We start from the raw sequence: 14148 nt of genomic DNA on the forward strand, positions 1-14148 counted from the left end.
GTCTATTGGCGCTAGAGGAGCTCGGCACTGGAGGAGTTCGATGCCAAGGAGTTCGGCTCTGGACGAGTTCAACGCCAAGGAGTTCAACGCTAGTTGGAGGTAGGAATTTATATGCTACTTATAAGAGGATAAAATGGAGTTTATTTCTTTGTTGTGTAGTTATTTTTTATTGTCTATAATTATGTTCTATGTTATAACATTTAACCACATAATGAATATCTATTATTTTGTCTATGATCAACGCACTATTTTTTCAAACCTTAAGCTACTCTCATTGACAATGAATGTGGGATACCTAGTGTTCGACTTATTCCACTAGAAACCATCATCTCTCCTTTACGATAAACAAAGAGTTTCAAAGGATATATTGACCTTCATACTGTGATAACACCAAAGTAAATGCGGAGGGCTAGAGGTTTCATTCCCTAGTTACCTCCCCGTTTGGATGCTGAAACTCTAGGGAGAATCTGCATCTTATTACCTATTTACTCTACCGCATGTTCTCTCTCCTCATCATTTGGACCTTCAATTTCTATGTGGCCTCTTTGGAATTCATCCAAATCACTCTTGTTGCCTCTAGTATTTTTTTATCAAAATTTATGGGCCATAGAGATTGCTTCCCATGCCATATTTCTAGCCTTTGGTTGCTAAGAGATGTTGGACGTATATATTTAGGAAAATTATCAGACGCATAATTTGGAGGTTTTATCATTTTGATTAAGTACATTTTCTATGAGTATTATAGATTTTCAAAACTTTGTTTATCTTTAAAATTTAGTACTACATTTAGTATTAATATTACAATTTTTAGTTATTCAAATGAATATTGTATAATTTTAAATTCCAAAAACAATTTTGAATGATGAAATATTAAAAAGTTAGTATTTCAACAATAATTATATGGAACTACATAAAATAAATGTTATAATTTTTTACTCAATATTATATATTTTACACTAATTTAAAGAGGTTTCATCTATAACTTCTCAAATAATAGTGTACGTGTGTACACTACCTTTCTTTCTCCACTCGTTAATTTCTTCATTGAGCACTCTAGTTTTTCGAGGAGTTGTTCACTCACTCATGTCATGTCATTTTATAAGAATACAATTAATTTCGGTGATGTGCGTTTGTAATAGATATAAGAAAAAGGAAACCCATAGAACCATCCAATCATGTGAATACACTGATCTGAAAAACTATTTGGTTGAGGAGTGGAGATACAGATAGAAATGTTTTGATGTAACTCTACAGGTCAAACACGATGCTTCCACTCATATGTTCATTGATACATAAGAGGATCAGTTGTAATGGGATACATTCACTAATTATAGTTTATATGTTTCTACGTCAATAATGGTCGGCTAACATACATGAAATTCTCACATACCAGTTGCCCAAGTAATATCAATCTTCAACTCTCCAGAGAATATAGATTTAAAACACCAAAAAGAATATTGATCTGCAATTCCTTGGAAAACTCTATCCTTCTCCTCTACATCCATTTATTAAAAATGAGAAAAAGTATGAAGAAGAAATTATTAGAAGCCATTGAAAATGAAATAATACAATGCTCGTGCTCAACACTCAATGATTCATATCATGAGGGATGTACACCTCAAGATAACAAAAGCCTCTTTAAATCATCCATCGTCTCAACATAATGTTGTACCCTTCGAACCTCTATTCTTCTTTGCACCTTAGCTTACCCTTCGAACCTCAATACTGTCCATTTTAAGCATCTCGATCATTAGCATCTCAGTTACCACAATTAAATAATCATCTGCAACATTAATTCCAACATTCACAACTGCCTCTATCGCAGGAACCTATACTGAAAGCTAGTCCACTTCAGCCTTGACTGCAGAAATTGCCTGACAAGATTTTGTAATGCTCTAATTCCTCTTCATTTCCTCCATTTCCCTCTCCTTACTGGCAGGGTCATGCCATCATAATCACCTATGTCTTTGACACTTGCTATATGTAGGCACTCATCATTCTCCTTCTCTTTTCCTTTGAACAAAAGCCTCTATTCTTGAGGCTCCAAACTAGTCTTCACGAGAACCGAAACTTCATGCTGGTATGAGCCATAGGAAACCTTAAACTTAATCATAGGCCCAGTTGCAGCATCACCATCATCTCTATTCTGAACCAACATGACTCCATGCCTCAGTTCCCAATCTATGACATCACTTATGTCCTTTGCGCTACCGCTTAAAAGGGTTTTGAAACTGGACATGTTTTTCATGTTATTACTCATGTCTCCACCTCTCAACTGCACTGACAATCCCTTGCTCTCGTCTACACCCAAAATTCCACGGCTTTAGAAAAACATTGTAACAAGATAATGGAACCAATCAAAATATGCAGGTTTAAGAAAAAAATTGTGGGCATGTGGGGAGGTCCAAGAAGTGGTCAAAGGGATTAAGATAATACATCTAGTTACAATGAAGAAAACACACATGCATATTAGGAAGCTTAACTACAATCTTTGGAGAAGAATGAGTGCATCTTCAATGGTTCATGAAAATAGCACTTTAAGTACTAGACAAAAATAACTCCATAAAATATAAGATGCAAGTTGAGCAAGCCAAAATAATAAAAGGTTATATGCAAAATTAACAGCCTAAGTCTATTAAAGTAATCATGTAATATACAACGTGAATCTTAAAGTTATATTCTAATCACTTAAAATATATATATTACTTATACGTGACGATGGTGTAGCACTTATTTATATGAATGTATAAATTTTGCTTGTGTATTGACGCATATCTCCATGCTTCATTTGATCGTTTTATAAAGGGGAGTCGTTTTCACTTTAGTTAGAAATTGGATTGAAAGCCTTTAGAAAAGGGCATAAGTTGCGTAGAATTTATCTTGGTAGAGTACACAAGTAATAATCAAGCTATGAAATTGTTTCGTCTTCATCACATTATATTTCGTCTTTATCACATTATATATATAGGAACATATACCTATTGATTAGTAAAGCTTCTTTCATTTTTTTAAATTTCTCTTACAAACTAGAATGAGTTAGATTTTATATTTGAGACTTTCTATATTTATTAAATAGCCTCAATTAGTTTCCCTTTCAATGTTAAAATTATAAATATATTTTTTAAGAAAATTAATTTTTATTTAAATTAGTGAAAAAGACTTAGCATCAACTAATATTAGTGGAAGAAATCATGATTTGTCTTGAGCCTATGAGTGGACAAACTATATGTAGGTTGCATCATGCAACTCCAAATCATTATAAATCATAAGATTTGTTTCTTATTGATTTAAACTCTATCATCAATCTTATTCAATTTAATATTACATATATTCACCTCTTTTAAAATGACATTTTCACCGCTTTTCCCCTTCATATATTCTATAGATAAGTGATAAGTGACCTATATTCACCTATTTTACGCTATTTTATTATATTTATTTAAGTAATAATCCATACATGATCAATGATATTTAAGTGGTATGATCACTAGCATGTAGTGACACATTTGGATATTTAAGTGATAAGCGATAATAACTCTCCAATTTACATTGTTTCCTCATTCAATTGTATTATCCTTGAATAACATCCAATATGTAGAAATCTTGGTTGATGTTTTAATCCATGGATTTAGGCAAGCAAGCTAACGATCTTATGCATATGAAAATTGTAATGTCTTGTAATATTAATAATGAAGATAAATATAGGATTTATGGATGTCAGTGTACTTAGTGGCATGATCAACACTCAACCATTATTTCCTCATAGAAACAAATTGAATGACTTATATGGAAGATGAAAATTGTAATGTTTTTTTTTTTTTTTTTTATCTTAATATTGAAGATAAATATAGGATTTATGGTTGTCAGTGTACTTAGTGGCATGATCAACAATCAACCCTTATTGCCTCATAGAAAATCATTGAATGACTTATATAAAAGATGAAAGCCCTTATAAATTAGTTTCTTATTGATTTGAATGTGGGTATAAACTTTTTAAATGTGGGAATTTATGCAACAAAATCATACATAACATGATGGAAAATATTCATTTATAGGTTAACCTTCGGTATAGTATAGTCCAAACTTGATAAAAATGACAATATATATCTAATTTAAAGGATTGGTATTCTTATGATAAGTAAAAGATTCATTGAATAGTGAAGGAATCTCATTAGGCATGGAAGTACTAATAATTATTTTAGTCTTAGGGGTATGGAGAGTCATGGAGTAACTATTAGAGGATTAGATGCCCTAGCTTGGGTTGAAAATCACATTAATTTTTTTATAAAGAAAAATATTTTCTCATCATCGAAAATTGATGTAGTGTAGCATGTGTTTGAATGTTATTCTTGTGCATTCCAACATGAGAACATGTGTCAAGTCATTTTCCCAATTGCATTGATTTGTAAACTGCCATTATTATTCTACTGAAGCAGTTCATCACAACAAATCCTATAATATTCCATCATTCCATCACAATATGTATTTATTTTTCATAATTCTCCCATAATCCAAGGCATTTTCAAAATAGAAATATATTATTCATTTTATTGAATTTGTTTCTTACAGGGATTAGAAAACCCATTAAACATGGTTGAAAATTGGACATTATGCATAGAAGTTGTTTGTTATCCCAATCCTGGACAAGTTCTGATTACTTATGTGCTATACAATATTGCGAAAAAGAAAGTCCTCCAATGGAAAAAGAATGTACTTGGAAGGATAACAAACAATGAAGAATATTATATTTCACTAATAGAAGGCTTAAGAACAACTAGGGAGTATAGATCCAATGGAATTATAGTCTTCACCAACTCTGAGCTTGTGTGCAACCAGATGAAAGGCGTGTACCAAGTAAAAAAGGAGAAGTTAAAACAACTACATGGAAAAGCAAAAAATATTTCTAGTCAATTTCAATCATTTAGCATAAGACATTGTGCAAATGTTAATAGGATGTCTAGTGATTTATTGTATGGGGAAATGCCAATTCAAGATTTGTGTGTAAAATTGAATTGGTGTTAAGAAGCTCTCCTTCAAAATTGATTAATAGACATTGTAAGATATCTTTGATATGTGTATCATTTTTAGTTATAAATGTGGTGTTTTTATTGACCATGTGTTTCTTTCAATACTATACTAAGTGTTCCCCCACTATGTAAGCACAACTTCGCAAATTTTACATGTTTTAGAAAATTTTGTATTTAATGCTCAAAATGCACATTTCAACATTTGTGTTTTTAGTATTGAGTATATATATATATATATATATATATATATATATATATATATATATATATATATATATATATATATATATATATATATATATATGGATCGAGGATCTGGATCATCACATGAGTAGTTACCACCCAATTCTTCAAGGTGTAAATAGAGAGAGCATCAATTGAGTCTCATGCATCGACTAGAGGGCAACTTTCTATGCATGTTGATGAGATTGATCATGGATCAAGGAGAGTATCAAATGAATCAAGAGAGGGCCATCATTTGTTACATCATGATCATGGTATATATATGTTTATGTGAAAGTTCTTAAATGATATTTGTAGAATCATATGTACATACATATTGAATTGATTTTTTTCAATTTAGATTTATTAATTTATAATAAATTTCATCTTTTTTAGGAGCATCTCTCACTAGGTCGAAGAGAGTATTAGATCAATCAATGGAGGACCATCGTTCACGTCATCGTGGTATGGTACATATATGTTTATGTGCATTTACTTAAATTATAAATAGGTAGAATCATATGTCCATGTACATATATTGAATAAACTTTTTGTCAAGTTAACTTAATTAATTTATTATAATTTATATTTTCTTTTAGAAGCACCTCTCACTATGTCATCGCGTGAGGGTGGTCAACATTCTCTCAGTGGTCAACATTATCATAGTGTCAGTGTTACACAACGTTTTCTTACTGTCCCTGTACTCCCCATTCCATGATCCCAGAGGACCTCTATAGTGAACCCTACATGCTTTCTCTTCATGAAGAAACTCCCAATGTGTCCCTCTTCATGAGCTGAACAATTCCCTTTTGCATAATTTCCCACAAATCTTCTGTTTTTCCCAGTTTACAATACTGACGCTAATGACCTTTTTCCTCCTTGCGCTGATATGCAGGGATTAATACTGTCCCTAGCACCGATCGGAGTGACTGAGCTTTGTTTCAGTCGCGCCAATCCTCTTTTGGATTTTTTTTAATAAGGAGCCGAAGCTTCCAGCTCTAGAAGCTTCGTAACAGAAGTCTGGTAAATGGTTGGGCTGGATGGAGTCAAGGATGTTAGTTTGGGATCCTTTCCCCTATAAGGATGGAACTACCTCAAGAGATAAGCCCTTCTCCCATGAGAATAGGAACCATCTCCCATCCATTCATGTTATATAAACCTCCATTTTTCCCAAGCACAAGCTAGTGTTAATGTTGGTGTGCTAGTGCTAATTAAGTTTGGAGTAAACAACAAGCTATTCATAGTTGTAGCTCTCTATTTATGTGAGGGAGAAGTGCGAATTTGGTTTAGTGTGAAGCCTAAAGGGAAGAGCCTTAAAACTATCATTGTTGAGGCCATCATGGAATGCTAACGAAAGTGTATGGGAACCTGGTTTTGTCAGAGGAGAACGACAACATCAAGACAATGGTTTTAAACTCCTCTTGTTTCAATATATATGAAACTATCGATTGATTTCCTACATAATGTGTCATCTTACATGTTTATTGCTTAATGCTTCTTGACTTGTTAAGTAGGTTGAATTACAATTTGTCTATTATCACGGTTATTGTTTGCTATTGTTTACTTGTTTCAGGTGTTCGAAGAAGGAAATGGGAGATAGCCGGAGCGAGCAAGCAAGGTCATCACCAAATGAGATAAGCGTAATAAGAGGTAGGCCCTCTTAATTGGTTATAACCTAAGGAAATTTTCCATAGAATGTATCAGTTGTGGCTAGACACATTATCGGGCTAGAGGAATTGTTTGTGTCTGCACTCATAATTTTACTTCACCACAATTTGGCAACTCCACCGGGGATCCAATCCTTCTTTTTGCTTACTTGAAATTCCATGGTTTTGTGTGAACTTTTCTAGTTTCACCATTTCCATTTAGTTATATTTGTTTTCCTTTGCTTACTGGTTTGGGTTTGAAATTCATAGTAGCAAGTCTGGTCCCAACTTTTGGAAATTTTTATTTTTTTCTTAGCATCCTCGCTCAACGCGCTTAATTTGCTGACAGTCACGCTGATTAGTGCGATATGCTGAGAAATAGTTGCGTCGACCCTTTTCTGGTGCTTGTTTTTAGTTAGTCAGTCACGTTGATGCTTGTAAGTGAAGATTAGGGTTTGCCCCAAATCTTGGCCAATCTGTTTTGCTCTCATGATTTCGACCTTGTAAGCTTTTTAGACCATCTTCTCCCTGACTAGAAAGTTGCTTTTCATTTGGTTTGTTTGCTTGTTGATTTGTCATCTTTTCGCTTGATTTCTTGGGTCATGAGATGGTTAGTGGCATTAGGGAATCTAGGTTGTCACCCATGCAGTTGATTGTGAACATAGTACGTGAAGTTGTTGGTGCGTTTACTCCTTGCATGTCATTTATGGTCCTTCTATGGCTTTGACCTCCATTACACAAGTTTGAAAAGTTCTCATTTGCTTGTCTAAACATTTCTTTTCTATCATGGATCACATTTCTTGTCTTGTTTTTGGTAAAGTCGTTGTTTCATTAGTTTGAAAGAGATTCTCTTTTCATGTTTTTCATTTGCTTGAGAGCTAATTGTCTCAAATTTTTTTCCATTAAAGTATTTTATGAGAAAATTCATTTCGTCATTTCATGAAAGGTATAAGATTGTAGTTTGCTGCATCAGTATGCTATGGTAGTTAGCATCTTTGAAGACTAGGATTGCATTGGCATTTGTAAAGAAAAAAGACTCTCTTTTCTTTTGAGAGGACTGTTAGAGTGTACTTGTCAGGAAATTAGGAATTGGAATGTATTTTTCATTAGTTTATTTTCTTTAAAAGTGAAGTAGTGAAAAATCATTTTTCTTTCGGTTTCTTGGTTGTTTTCAATTGATTGTGTGTGTTCTACCCTCTCTAGTGTAGAAAATTCATCGAATTGAAAGGGTCTTGTCTCATTTAGCTGCATTTAGGGTTTTTCGAGTCACATCGCTAAGGCCTGAAAACTGAGACATAACTCAAGATAAAATTTAAAATGAACTCAATTAACCTAAGGCACATTTGAAATCTAACGAGCACATCTCGAAGGTCTAGGTTAAGACATGTTCTGGCGTCTTTAAACCTAGCAGCTCTCATTAGCTTCGGCGCTAGACAAAATTACTACATATTTGTGCTCCCTCTACCATCGGGTATACAATGGGAGACCCCTATAGGCTTCAATCCTTTACCTATAGGAAGCCGAGTCAGCCACCTTGCAAACGTGATACACCAAGCACAACATTCGGGGAGATTTCCTGCCCGTACTTCTTGGTTTGTTGGGAGGTATTCTGCAGTTCATGCTTGCCTGGTAATCCCCTTTACCTAGAAGTTATTTGATCTTTTTGACTTATTAAATTTAAAATATCATTCGAGCGCTTGTCCTTACAAGCTTGTTTCCAATCGAAAGTGATAGAGTCATCTTTGTTTTTTTCTCAACTCTTGAAACATGAAAGAGCACCAGTCTATTTATGTGTCTTAAAAAATTGATTGCCCATGATCTTATAACATCCTGTTAGTCCTTTCCAAACCAAATCGTGAGTTTTCCCTAAAGAAAATTTTAAAGCCTTGAATTTTATCTCTCTCTTTTCCTGTTAACTAAGACATGGTCATCGTGGCTAAACCATCTGGTTCACCTAGTTCCTCTTCCTCTCCTCTGTATGAAAGATTGTATGAGGATCCTTTTCCTAAATTACTAGAGTCACTCGACGACCAAGGTGTTGAACTCGATATCATTCTGAGCATTCAACCTTTGTCATCTCATCCTCCACCTACTTCAAATACTGGTCACCTGCTGATACTGGCCCGGAATCTCCGGACAATCCCATCCAAACTCCTGAGAGTTCACCGACTACTGACAGGTATCTTGGAATGGTTATATATCCTTTGAATCCTTTGTTCAACCTTGTTGTGATATCACCGCAGCGTCCCTACAGTCCATACGATCAGCCGAGTGTTCCTTTGAAACTATCCCCTCGTACCTCTTTAGTCGTTCATTGTCATTTTTTCCTAGCTATGGAACCCAAAGGTGATGCTCTTGTCACCTCTCTCGATGAGTCAAAAGTTTCTACTCCACACACTATTTGTAGGTTTTAACCCCGTACAGAAATTACCTGCATATGAATTCTAAAACACAGAAACTAAATAATTCGAGCATAACACATAAAACACATATAAAAAGAGATTTTCCCTTGGATCCCAAAACTAGGACTACCAGCTTGATTTTTCATTATTTTCCTTTCAATGTTAAAATACATATTTATACATGTCGAAGCATCCAATACCATGGACCAAAAATGATCGCGTCCAAAACCATGGACTAAAAATCATCGCGTCTAAAACCATGTGCAAAAATAATGCACAAAACCATAGGTAGGTCCACCCAACCTAATATAGTGTCCAATTTTTTTTTCCCGAGGCGCTGCCTCAGACCTCGTAGATGGGGGCTACTCGCCCCCCTTAAACCCCCCAGACAGGGGTAGCTTCTGCGCCCTCTATCACCCCCCCACTACGCAATTGGCACAATGAAGGGGGGACTTTGCCCCCCCTCTAATCCCCCGGTTAACTACGTAGGCTAGTCGTCGAAAGAATAACATAACCCAACATTCTCCCACTTGTTGTTTTCCTTCCACAGGGGGCCACAAGAGAGCTTAGTCATTTATCCAGCCTTACAACACCCATTGTTTCTCTACACCAAGAGAACTTCTCAGAGCTCATAGATTTTGTCAATACATCTGCAGTATTCCTCAAAGTGTCCACCTTTACCAGCAACACCTTTTTGTCTTCTATCATATCCCTTGCAAAGTGATACTGAACATCAATGTTCTTTGTCTTTGAATGGTAAGCAAGGTTCTTTGCCAAGAAAATTTCACTTTGGCTATCACAGTCTATCCTTATAGCTCTCTGCACTAACCCCATACTTGAACACAATCTCTGCAACCAAATTGCTTCCTTGCTTGCATGAGTGGTTGCCATGTATTTTGCTTGTGTAGTTGATAGTGCCACTACAGATTGTTTCTTACTCATCCAACTGACTGCACCTCCAAATAGGTTAAACACATACCCACTTGTATATCTTCTTTGATCCAGATCTCCAACCTAGTCAGCATCAACAAAGCCATGGATATCCAAAACTCTGTCCAATCCTAGTCTTCCTTGGTAGAACAAACCATAATCACTAGTGTCATGCAAATACTTGAAAACCCACTTCACTACTGTCTAATTCTCCTTCCCTGGTTTTGATATAAACTTGCTCAATACTCCCACTGCATGTGCAATGTCTAGTCTAGTACAGACCATCACATACATCAGGCTACCGACTCCACTTGCATATGGAACACGAGACATATCCTCTTCCTCTTCTTGTGTCTTGGGACATTGTTCAGCAGATAACTTTACACCTACAGGAATAGGAACCTTCACCGGTTTACTTTCCTGCATATTAAACCTCTGTAATATTGTCTCGACATACTTCCTCTAGTTTAACCAGAGCTTTCTCTTTGTCCGATCTCTTTTAATTTCCATGCCCAAAATATAGTTTGTAGCACCAAGATCTTTCATGTCGAATTTGGAGGACAAATGGGTCTTCAAATCCTGGATAATTTCTTTGTCATTTCCAACCAACAACATATCATCCAAATACAAGACCAAATAAATAACACGGTCACCAATTAGTTTAAAATACACACAGTTCTTCTGGTGAAGCCAAGTCCCTGTATAAATGTATCAAATTTCTGATAGCACATCTTTGGTGACTGTTTTAACCCATAAGAGACTTCTTTAACTTGCATACCATTTCTTTCTTGCCCTTCACCACAAAACCTTTAGGTTGCTTCATGTAGATCTCCTCTTCCAGATCCCCGTGAAGAAATGTTTTCTTCAAATCCATTTGTTTCACCTCAAAATCAAAAGTAGCAACAATAGATAAAAGTAATCTAATAGAAGTTACCTTGGCAACAGGAGAAAAAATATTACCAAAATCAATTCCCGACACCTCGAAATAACCTTTTGCTACCAACCAAGCTTTGTATTTCTCCACCTTACCTTTTTCATTTGTCTTCTTCTTGAACACCCATTTGCTGCCAATGGGTTTCCTTCCAGTCGCCAACTCCACCAGATCCCAAGCCTCATTTTTGTGTAAAGATGTCGTTTCATCAACCATGGCCTCTTTCCAGAGTTTTCCATCCTCTGAATCTACTGCTTCCTTCACAGTTCTGGGATCATCATCAATAATAGATAAAGAAAAATTTGAACAGAAAGCAGATGGACTATACCTTTCTGGTTGCATTCCTTCTTGAATTGATCTTCTCACACTCGGAGTTTGTGGCTCTTCATCTTTTGATTTATCCTCTGCTATAGACTCTGATTCTTCTTCCTTTAGCTCAAACTCTATATTCTCAAGTTCCTTTGGTTGGACTTCATGTTTAATAACATCTTTCACCTCTTTGAACACCACATCTTGGTTGTACACAACCTTCCTTGTTACTGGGTTCCAAAGTTTATAACCCTTTAAACCATCCTTACACCCAATAAAGATGCACTTTTCAGATTTACTATCCAACTTGGTTCGTTTCTCCTTTGGAACATGTACATATGCATCACATCCAAATACCCTTAGATGTGAAAGAGAGGGTTTCTTACCAGTCCATACCTCTTGTGGAGTCTTATCCTCCAACGTTGATGAAGGTGATCTATTGACCAGGTAACACGCTGTCTCCACCGCCTCTGCCCAAAACTCCTGTTCTAACCCGACACTACTGAGCATGCTTCTTGCCCTTTCCATCAATGTCTTGTTCATTCTTTCTGAAACTCCATTTTTTTGAGGTGTATATGGAGTAGTCTTTTGCCATGCTATACCACCATTCTTACAGAATTCTTAAAATTCCTGTTATAGACATTTTTGTGCCTTACAGCATAGAGCATGAAATGTCAATAATCTAAGGGATCCAAAGTCCCTAAACAAGGTGTTCTTACCCTTAGAGGAACAAGGTCAGCAAACCACAGCACTGTAAATCAGTTCTCCACTGAAAAACACTCAAAAACAGGTCAATTTTGGATCAAAGCAGCTGCTCCAAAGGCTACCTGCGCTGCATAGCAAGTGCAACAAAGGCTACCTGCACTGCATAGCAGGTGCAACAAAGGCTACCTGCGTTGGGCGTACTTGGACATGTGGAGGAATCTTTTTCTCAATGTGCCAGTGCCCAGGAAGCTTCCAAAAAGACACTTGATCATAAGATTCGCCTAATGATGAGTTAAGAGCTTCTAAAACTCCAAGTGGAAGACAGAAACTCCAAGTGAAGAACTGAAGAACAACTGGAGTTGAAGAGGACAAAAAGTCACACATCAAGCTGACTTATCTTCACTCCAAAACTCTATATAAGGATCTCATCCCATGGGATCTGGAGGGGGCGGGAATTGAGTGCAAAGAATTGCTGTTGGTTTACGGTTGTGAGCATTGGGTGATTGCTTGAGGGAGGTGAAGAAGAGATTTCTCTCCGTCGGGAAGGTGATGCTGGATTGGACCTCTCATGGTTGTATCACCGCCTGAACCTTACTTCCATATATTAATAAAGCATTTGAGGTTCTTCTATTCGCATGTGTTTCAATGATGTATTGTCTTACTTGCGTATTTGATTTATGCTAATCCTTGAATCAGTTATGTATGCATGCTTCTTGTAGTTTCCTTTCTTTGTCTTGTTTGCAGGATCTCGTGTAGCTGGGCCCGTGAAAAGACTTGGAGCTGGGAGCAAGCGGCAATCAAAGGAGATTGGATCGACCATTTGCGCAAGACATCGGTAAGTGGATCTCTTCCTTTTATCTCTTGCATGTCATAAAGAAGAAACTTTAGATAGCTTTGATTTCAGCTGTTGCTAAGGAACTGTCACCCTTAGAGTGGGTTAGGGTCATTCCGAGTTGGATACTTTCCCCCACAACAGACTGGCGACTCCACTGGGGATCGTGTCTTGTTGGTAGCTTGTGTTTATTGCTATTCATTTCTTAAACAAAGGAAGTACCGAATCGAACTGCATTCGAGTCCTTCAAATGTAAAGTAGAGGGCAGCTACTCTAGCCCAGTGCTGGGCATGTTTATGATCTGAAGAGCTGATCCACAGGGACTCTTTTTAGCTCTTTGTGATAGTTTTCATCTTCCTTTAATCATCCTCTAGTGTATACTTGACTGACAGCCTCTGATTTGGCCAAAAACCGCTCATTTTTGAGCAAACTGTGACCCGGAATCTGAGAGAGACGTGACTTGTCTCATCAGTGCAGCTGCCACAAAGGCTACCTGCACTGCAACGCAGGTCCCGAAGGGGCTACCTGCGCTGCATCTCAGATTCACAGTGCAGCACCTGCGCTGATCCAGTTTTGCCTTGTGCAACTTGGATTGTCCACTGTTTGTTGCCCAGTTTTCAGTATTGTTTTTGCATCCAGTTGTCAACCTGTATACCCAGCTGAAACCACTTCTCTTTGCCTTCATTCCGCCTCAGTTGTATGAAGAAACCATGATTTTTCTTATTGTATTTCTTGCTGTCATTCATAGTTTCCCATAACGAAAGTGAACTAGTCTTGCTATGACCTCTTGAATCTAGACCTGTGAGAAAGTGTCGTTGTGATTCTAAGAGTTAGTTTATTGCTGTTCATAGCTGCTTGAGCATTTGCTTTCGTTATATGGTTCGAATTTCAGTATTTCTTATGTTGAAACGAGTGAATCTTAAGGTGTTCTTTTGATTATTGGACAAAAACTTGTTTTCATTCGCTTGAAATTGAATTCAAAATTATACAACAGCTTTCTTTTTGTAATACATCAACATTAAGGAAGAAGAAAAGAAATACTTGCATTGTGCATGTGCATTTTGATAGTTTGCATGTCGATTTAGGAAAAGTGCATCAGTGAGTGCTCTATGATCTGTTTGAAAAGATGATGTCTTTCTTTTCC

The 14148-nt window shown here is 36.4% G+C and overlaps 1 pseudogene; it reads right to left on the reverse strand.

Annotated features, from left to right (window-relative positions):
• Positions 1–1618: 1618 nt before the first annotated feature.
• Positions 1619–14148, reverse strand: part of LOC149181018 (BAG family molecular chaperone regulator 1-like) — a 43337-nt pseudogene continuing 30807 nt past the window's right edge.

This window comes from Pinus tabuliformis, chromosome 3_2 (genome assembly GCF_031772625.1).
Source record: "Pinus tabuliformis cultivar Carrire ecotype Pingquan chromosome 3_2, CPIR1, whole genome shotgun sequence".
Classification (NCBI taxonomy): Eukaryota; Viridiplantae; Streptophyta; class Pinopsida; order Pinales; family Pinaceae; genus Pinus; species Pinus tabuliformis.